The sequence below is a fragment of the Rhinopithecus bieti genome, unplaced genomic scaffold (genome assembly GCF_001698545.2).
Source record: "Rhinopithecus bieti isolate Rb0 unplaced genomic scaffold, ASM169854v2 scaffold_9997, whole genome shotgun sequence".
In the NCBI taxonomy this organism is placed as follows: Eukaryota; Metazoa; Chordata; class Mammalia; order Primates; family Cercopithecidae; genus Rhinopithecus; species Rhinopithecus bieti.
The window spans coordinates 2,618,795-2,627,880 of NW_016806398.1; positions in this window are offsets into that span (position 1 = coordinate 2,618,795).

Genomic DNA, 9,086 nt, shown 5'->3' on the forward strand with positions numbered 1-9,086 from the left:
TGCCCCCGCCCCCGGCCCTCCCGGTGCGCCAGCGCGCCCCGCCGCTGCGCCTCCTCCCACCCCACCCGCGTTCCCATCCCGCCCAGGGCGGCACAGCAGGTCTCTTTAAATTCTTTGTTGAATGAAATCGCGATTGTATGCGTATTTGTTCTACAACAAACATAAAACTCCAAATATTAGTGTGACCGTAGGAAACTTTATTGAGCACTTATTAAGTGCCAGGCTTTCGCTGAGAACTTTGCAAGCGTTCTGTTATGTAATCCCGACCACTGCGCTTTTTGAGAGGCAGGTTTAGCTGCCTAGCTTCAAGCAGGGCTGTGCTGACAAACTGCCTGAGCTCAGTTCCTGTTTGGCTGTTCACTGGGTGGGAACCCCAGCTGTAAAATGGGGTGAGAGTACCTGTCTCCCAGACGACTGAGGAGTAAATGCGCTAAATACGTAAAACAATATCTGGAACACAGCAGCTGCCATCGCTAAGTGTCTACTAATAGTGCGAATAAAGCACTATTAGGATCCCATTTTTATGGAAGTGGCTTGCCAAAGGTCACAGTTACTAACTGGTAGCCATGAGATTGGAACCTAGGCAGTGTGACTTAAGGTTACTATAATTAATAATTTTTTAAATGGAACATTGAGGCCGAGTGAGAAACATCTGTATTAAGCTGATTTTCTCAAAGTATTTACATCCAATTTTTTTGAATTTGAATATTTGAGTTTTTTTTTAAACTAGCATTGAAAAAAAGTAATGCGTTTTTATTTTGAAGAAAACAAAATATGAAAATAAGCATGTGGAAGAAAATCCACCCACCCCACCCCAGAAAGAAAAACTGCTAACATGTACCTCAGCTGTTTAGGGTTTTCCCCCCTAGGATCTTATATATTAGTCTGAGCCCACATTGAGCCCTCTGCTGGGGATCCAGTCTCTTCTGTCTGTGCATACAAGGAGAACGCTGCTCTCCAACTCTAAATTCTTTTTTCTTCCTCTTTTTTTGAGATAGGGTCTCACTGTGTCACCCTGGCTGGAGTGCAGTGGGGCAATCACAGCTCACTGCAACCTCGACCTCCCCAGCTCAAGTGATCCTCCCACCTCAGTCTCCTGAGTAGCTGGGACTACAGGCACATGCCACCATGCCCAGCTAAGTTTTGTATTTTTCGTAGAGACAGGGTTTTGCCATGTTGCCCAGGCTGATTTCAAACTCCTGGGCTCAAGCCGTCCTCCCCATTCAGCCTCCCAAAGTGCTGGGATTACAGGTGTGAGCCACCGCACCTGGCCACCAACCCCAAATTATTTCTTAGGGGTCTTGGCAGAAAGCTGGGCACTCTCTCAAAAGGGGAAAGGCCCAGGCCTTCAGGTGTCAGAGAGTACTCTGAGTGCATCAGAACTGAACACAGACAGGAGCTAAACTGAAAGAGAAACATTACATTGCATAGCTCACAGGGGCTCTAGCACCTCTACTCTGAAGCTTCTCTAAGCAATGGCTACACAAAGGAGATAGAACCCTTTCCTTCTCAGCCACTACTGCTTTAGCCCCTGAGGGGTAAGGGCAGCTAACAGCTCCAGAGCTACCCAGAGCAGCACACAGTGGTGTCATCATCCACTGGGGACACATTGTCACCCCAGATAGACAATATTACACCATATGACTAGAGAGGACACAGAGTGAAATACAGTCATTGGTTTCATCCCGGCTACACAGCTTACAGCTATGAGATCTTGGTCAGGTTACTTACATCTTCTGTGTCTGCTTTCTTATCTCTACAATAGAGGTGATAATAATACTCTCTACCTTACAGGGCTCCTTCAAGAATGAAATGAGATCTTGTCTGCAAAGTGTTCAGTTTGGGCGTCTGATATACACTAGGGGGATAATAAAAGTTTTTATTATATGCATGAGGATCTGTAAATATAGTTGTAGCAGGTTTCGGAATGTAAATTGTGTGAGGTTCTTTGGCGACAGGGGTGCTGCGTTCCTGGCATCAAAAGAAGTTTCCAGTGCATCCCAGTGGGAGGGTGATGGCCTCATAACAGCATCTACCCTCCTCTGGGGGTGGGGAGGGAAATAGGCCACGGTAATTAGAGATTGTGGTTACCATTTGTTCCTTCTAAGGACTGGGGATGGGGAATTATTAAACCCTATGGTGAAACAAAGAAAACAGGAGGTGCTTTTTGTATGGCTCACTGCAAGCTCTGCCTCCTGGGTTCACACCATTCTCCTGCCTCAGCCTCCCAAGTATCTGGGACTACAGGTGCCCGCCACCACACCTGGCTAATTTTTTTGTATTTTTAGTAGAGACAGGATTTCACCATGTTAGCCAGGATGGTCTCGATCTTCTGACCTCATGATCCACCCGCCTCGGTCTCCCAAAGTGCTGGGATTACAGGCATGAGCCATCGCGTCCAACTGTGTGAAGGCTAAAAAGAAAAGAGGTTATGTGGCCGGGAGCAGTGGCTCATGCACTTTGGAAGGCCAAGGCAGGCAGATCACTTGAGGAGTTTGAGACCAGTCTGGTCAACATGGTGAAACCCCGTATCTACTAAAAACACAAAAGTTCGCTAGGCATGGTGGCGCACACCTGTAATCCTAGCTACTGGGGAGGCTGAGGCATGAGAATCGCTTGAACCTGGGTGGCGGAGGTTGCAGTGAACTGAGATCGCACCACTGCACTCCAGCCAGGGCAACAGAGCAAGACTGTTTCAAAAAAAAAAAAGAAAGAAAGAAAGAAAAGAAAAGAGATTGTGGAGGGCAGGGGGGAGGGACAAGGGTTAAAATCCTTAGGGAAAGTTGGGGCGGAGGGCTTTCACTGGGTGTGGTCCTAGAGCAGTCATTGGCCCTACCAGGTCCAGGATCTGGAAAACAGCCCCTAAATCACCAGAGTTGCTTTCAGGCAGAGGTCTCAGCAAATGCAAAGGGCTAAGGTAGGAGTGGATTTACTTTTATCAAGTCAGGTTCCTCTGTTTCACCACTTGTGAGCCAAGTTGGACTGGAACTGGAGAATCGCCCTTTCCCTATCTGTTCATCAAGCCCTGCAGGACACATCTGGGATACTCATCAACTCCCCGGTTGTGGCTCTTAAGCTTTTTCAGGCTTCAGAATTGTTGGAGGACAGCGGATGGTCAGGAGGGGAAAGAGGAGGAGTTGTAAAACACGCAGACTTTCCAGTAAGATTTTCATCCATTAAGTGTGGGGGCATTTGTGGCAGTCACTCCTTGACTAGGATGCAAAGGAGCCCCTTGACTGTTTCTAGAAACACTGCCCTAAGGCAGTGGCAACGCTTTATTAGGTGGCATATCAATAAATTCAAGGGGTGGATATCAGCATCTTTTATAAAAAGAAAGAAAAGACTGGGCACAATGGCTCATGCCTGTAATCTCAGCATTTTGGGAGGCCGAGGAGGGAGGATCACCTGAGGTCAGGAGTTGGAGACCAGCCTGGGCAACATGACGAAACTCTGTCTCTACCAAAAATATAAAAACTAGCCAGGTGTGATGGCACATGCCTGTAGTCCTAGCTACTCGGGAGGCAGAGTGAGACTCTGTCTCCAAAAAAGGAAAAAAGAAGAAAGAAAAGAATGAAGAACAAAACAGAAAACATGCTCTTAGTAGGATTTTTGTTGTTCTTTCAATTACCTGTATATAGTTAAACAAAATGAATGGAAGGCCATTGTTTTGTACTGGGCTTCCGCACTAGGCCCCACCAGACCAGACTAAAACAAAATGGAGTTACTCATGCTAAATTTCCACTTCACCAAACCAAAACTAAGTTGTTTATCTGAACTTCCAAGAAATTGGGAGAGAAAAGAGAAAGAGAGAGCGTATTAAAATCCCCAAACAGTACAGAATTAGCTGGAATGATAAGGAAGTCCTCTCTGTTTTAACCCTGAAAGGAAATTAACTTTGAAACGAGCAAATCCCCTTTTTTTCCCTATTTTGTTTTTTTTTTTTTTTTTTCCAGCTCTTTTTCTACCTATAAAACCCATCTCCTCTGTTCAGCTCATTGGAATATTCTGTTTTTATAGAACGAGGTTTGCCTGATTCTAGAGTGCTAATAAAAGCAATAAGGTCACTTAACACATTTGTTGAGTTTTGGTCTTTGCCTTATATACATATATATGCACTGTGGAGAATGAAAGTATCTTTTTTTTTTTTTTTGTTTTTTTTTTTTTGAGATGGAGTCTTGCTCGTGTCGCCCAGGCTGGAGTGCAGTGGCCGGATCTCAGCTTACTGCAAGCTCCGCCTCCCGGGTTCTTGCCATTCTCCCGCCTCAGCCTCCTGAGTAGCTGGGACTACAGGCGCCCGCCACCTCGCCCGGCTAATTTTTTGTATTTTTTTAGTAGAGACGGGGTTTCACCATGTTAGCCAGGATGGTGTCGATCTCCTGACCTCGTGATCCGCCCGTCTCGGCCTCCCAAAGTGCTGGGATTACAGGCTTGAGCCACCGCGCCCGGCCTGAATGAAAGTATTTCTTTATGAGGTTAAAAAAGTTTGAAAGCTGCTTAGAACTCTTAGGGGACCTCTGGAGGCTTCATGGGCATGGGCAGGGCTGTACTTGAACTTCAGGCACTCTGAGCTAGGGAGAGAAGAATGGACACCTTTGTTACATTTTAGTCATTCAACAGATTTATTGAGCCCCTGGCCTTCGACACTGGGGATACAATAGTCAAGAAGAACAAAGTCTACTTTCATGAACAAATAAAATGCAACAAATGGATATGTAATATAATGTCAGTAATGATAAGGGCTATGAAAAAGATCCAAGTTTTGCAGGAAAAAGTGCATGATGGAGGTGCTGGTGTAGAAAGGATGGTGTAGAAGGCCTCTCAGGTAAGTGACACCGGAGAAAGCAAGGCATGAAAACATCTGGGGAGGAACTTTCCAGGCAGAGGACTAGCAAGTGCAAGACGTCTTTCTGTACCATCAACTCTGCTCCCCAATCTTCAAAGAACCTCACACGATTTACAATGTGTGAAAACCTGCTACAAATATACTTACAGGTCCTCACACATAGGTTAAAGCATTCCTTAGCTCCCACTATATGATACAAGCTGGAACATATTTATTTTATAAAATTGGGATTATGTGTACAACCTGCTCTCTAACCTGCCCTTTCACTTGCTCATTTATAGCATTTGGTTTGGATCTTTTTTAAAAAACTTAACAAAAAAATAACTTCTGGGCCAGGCACAGTGGCTCACACCTGTAATCCCAGCACTTTGGGAAGACGAGGCAGGCGGATCAGGAGGTCAGAAGATCGAGACCATCCTGGCTAACACAGTGAAACTCTGTCTCTACTAAAAATACAAAAAAAAAAAAAAAAAAAAAAAAAAAAAAAAAAAAAGAAAGAAAGAAAGGAAAGAAAGAAAGAAATTAGCTGGGAGTGGTGGTGGGCACCTGAAGTCCTAGCTACTTGGGAGGCTGAGGCAGGAGAATAACATGAACCTGGGAGGTGGAACTTGCAGTGAGCCGAGATAGCGGCACTGCTCTCCAGCCTGGGGGATAGAGCGAGACTCCATCTCAAAAAAAACCAAAAAAACCAAAAAAAAAACCATAAAAAAAAACTTCTGTAGAGTCCTGAGTCTTGCTATGTTGCTAGACCGGTCTCAAATTCCTGGCCTCAACTGATCCTCCCACCTCAGCCTCCCAAACTGTTGAGATTACAGGTGTGAGGCACCAGGCCTGGCCTAAATTTTTTATTGTAATGAACATTTTGGAAAGTCTTTTGGAAAGGACTATTCTTCCCTAGCCTTTACTTTCCCTCACGCCTTCTCCTCGGTGTCAGGCCCAGCCTTTTCTGCCTGCCTGGTGGGGCCCTGGCCTGGCCCAGCCCAGCCCCCTTCTGCCTGGGCCTGTGTCCATTCCTCCTTCCTTCTCAGAGACTGATCCAATATCTCTGGTGCCAGGACTGGAAGTCATCTGACTGGAGGTTGCATGGTTTCCAGGAATAGCAATAAGACTACCAACACTGTGGCTTCTTTTCCTCCTGGGATATTTTCACAGTACAGCCAGCTTTAACCATCACTTTTAAGAGGGATTTGGCAGCCTGCCATGCAGACAAATTCAGATCACATGGGTCCTCTATGATGAAGTCCAAGTCTTCCAATGACAGAGTCCTCTCTGCTCAGGCCAGACTGAACTAGATGAGAACAGCTCTCTTCTCTAGAGGGCTCTTCAGACCAGCCCACTTCACAGGAGGGATGTTATCAATCTGGGCAAGTCCAGGAGAGAACAACCAACTCAGGCCATAAAGAGCCAAAAACTAGGATTATATTTAAACAAGGCAGAGCCACAGTCTGCTGTGGTTTGAATGTGTCCCCCAAAGTTCATGTGTTGGAAACTGAATTCCCATTGTAATAGTGTTGAGAGGTAGGACCTTTAAGAGGTGATTAGATCATGAGGGCTCTGACCTCATGTGTGGATTAATGAAGTTATTGTGGGAGTGGGTTCCTGATAGAAGGATAAGTCTGTCCCCTTCCCTCTCTAGCTCCTGCACATTACCGTGTGATGTCTTCTACCATGTCATAATGCAGTAAGAAGGCTCTCACCAGATACAGCGTCTCGATCTTGGACTTCCCAGTCTCCAGAACCATGAGCCAAATCCATTTCTGTTCATAATAAATTACCCAGTCTGTAGTATTCTGTTATAGCAGCACAAAATGGACTAAGACAAAGGCACTGGTAGTGTAAAGTTGAGGGGATGTGAAGCGAGGAGCCAGGAGAGGTCGACATGAAATTATGTTGCTTATACCCATAGCATTCTATCATGTCCTAACTGTCTGTCATGACTGTCTTTCCCTTTTAATCTTTGTTCAAAAATATTCAATGGCCATCTACCATGTGCCAGCCCTACACTGTTCAATACCATAGCCACTAGCCCCATGTGGCTATTTAAATTTAATTAAAATAAATAACATTTAAAATTCAGTTCTTCAGTTGAACTAGCTACATTTCAAGTGCTCAATAGCCAGTAGGGCTAGTGATTAGTGTATTAGACAATGCAAGTGGCCGGGCGCGGTGGCTCAAGCCTGTAATCCCAGCACTTTGGGAGGGCGAGACGGGCGGATCACGAGGTCAGGAGATCGAGACCATCCTGGCTAACACGGTGAAAGCCCGTCTGTACTAAAAAAATACAAAAAAACTAGTCGGGCGAGGTGGCGGGCGCCTGTGGTCCCAACTACTCGGGAGGCTGAGGCAGGAGAATGGCGTGAACCTGGGAGGCGGAGCTTGCAGTGAGCTGAGATCCGGCCACTGCACTCCAGCCTGGGTGACCGAGCGAGACTCCGTCTCAAAAAAAAAAAGACAATGCAAGTATAGAACATTTCCATAATTGCAGAAAGTTCTATTGTAGTTCTGTGCCAGACCCTGGGTTAGACACCAACCATACAAGTGTAAATGAGACTCAGTCACTGCCTCTGTTGCTTGCAGTTGAGTGAGAGAGAGAAGTAAATGAAAAGTTATACTATGTGGTGGAAAGTGTGGGAGCTTTGGAAGCACAGAAGAATAGTTAACCCAGTCTGGAGAAGGGGAGAAAGGGTTAGGGAAGACTTGGGGCGTAGAGAGGGAGATGGCCTCTAAGCTGAGGATAAAGTCATATACTGTATAATAACATTTTGATCAATGATGGACTGCATGTACCTGGTGGTCCCATAAGATTATAATACTGAGTCGGGCGCAGTGACCCACACCTATAATCCCAGCACTTTGGGAGGCTGAGGCGGGCAGATCACGAGATCAGGAGTTCGAGACCAGCCTGATCAACATGGTGAAACCCCATCCCTACTAAAAATACAAGAATTAGCTGGGTGTGGTGATGCATGCCTGTAATCCCAGCTACTTAGGAGGCTGAGGTAGGAGAATCGCTTAAACTAAGGAGGTGGAAGTTGCAGTGAGCCGAGATTGCACTACTGCACTCCAGCTTGGGCAAGTCACTTACATGGCTGGCATTTGGTGCTAGCTACTGGATGGGCCATGTCTCTCAAACAGACTAGCCTGGTCCTCTTCCCATGCTGGCAGTGTTCCAAGAGGATAGGAGCAGAAACTGCAAGGCCTTTTGTAGCTTAAACTCAAGAAGTCCCGCAATGTCACTCATGCTGCATTCTATTGGTCAAAACAAGTTACAAAGCCAGCCTTAACAGGAAGAGCTACAAAGAAGCTGTGGTCGTTTTTAATCTATCACACTCTGATGTTGGCCTGAATCCAGGTGGTAGGTAGAGAGAAGTGAACAGATTTTTATTTTTATAATGTTTGGGAGGCAGAATTGAGAAGTCTTGAGGGTAGTTCTTGAACGAGGAAGCGAGGGTAAAGTTACAAATGACTCCTAGATCCTTGACTTGGGTGACTGGTGAATGGTAGTGCCCAGCACTTAGAGGGAAAAGAGGGGGAACAGGTTTGGGGGGAAGATGATGTTTCCAGTATGAGTCATGTCAAGAATGAGGTGTCTTTTAAACAGCCAATTGCAGATGGGTGGGTGGCAGGTGGATATACAGGTGCGGCTCAGGGAGAGGCTTGACTACAGGTACCAGTTTGGGAGTCTTTCATGCCTTAAACCTAAAGCCTGTCTCGCAGAGGGAAGAACATTCCCAGAACAGGAACATCTTGGGGGCAGAGATCTAGTAACTCAACTCTGTAGCTGCACTGAGCCTAGCCCAGAGTCCCAGGACAAAGCAGTAAGTCTATCCTGGTTGTGGCTTGCCCAGCTGTTGTGGGGAAAAGGGATTAAGTCTGTAAGGAGAGCCATCGGCTCTGAACAAAGATCAGAGTTTCAAGTGGCACGGGGTAGATATGTTCTCCTGCCAGAAGGAAATCTCCCAACAATAGGTCACTAGCTTAGAAAGTTATGAGTGCATCATCACAGAGCAAGCATCAACTAGGGCTACAGATACCCCATCAGGGATGCCATGGAGGGGATCCCTTCCCTGGATTGGAAAACAGACCCAATAGCCAGTATGTGGAGGCAAACTTCTCTCATCACTCCCACATCCTCAAAGGCACCCAATTTTCAGAAACTCCACAAATCTTCATCGAAGGCTGTTTTGCCAGATCAACACTGCAAAGGCACCTACTAGGGTTCAAAATAAATGTTGGGGCCAGG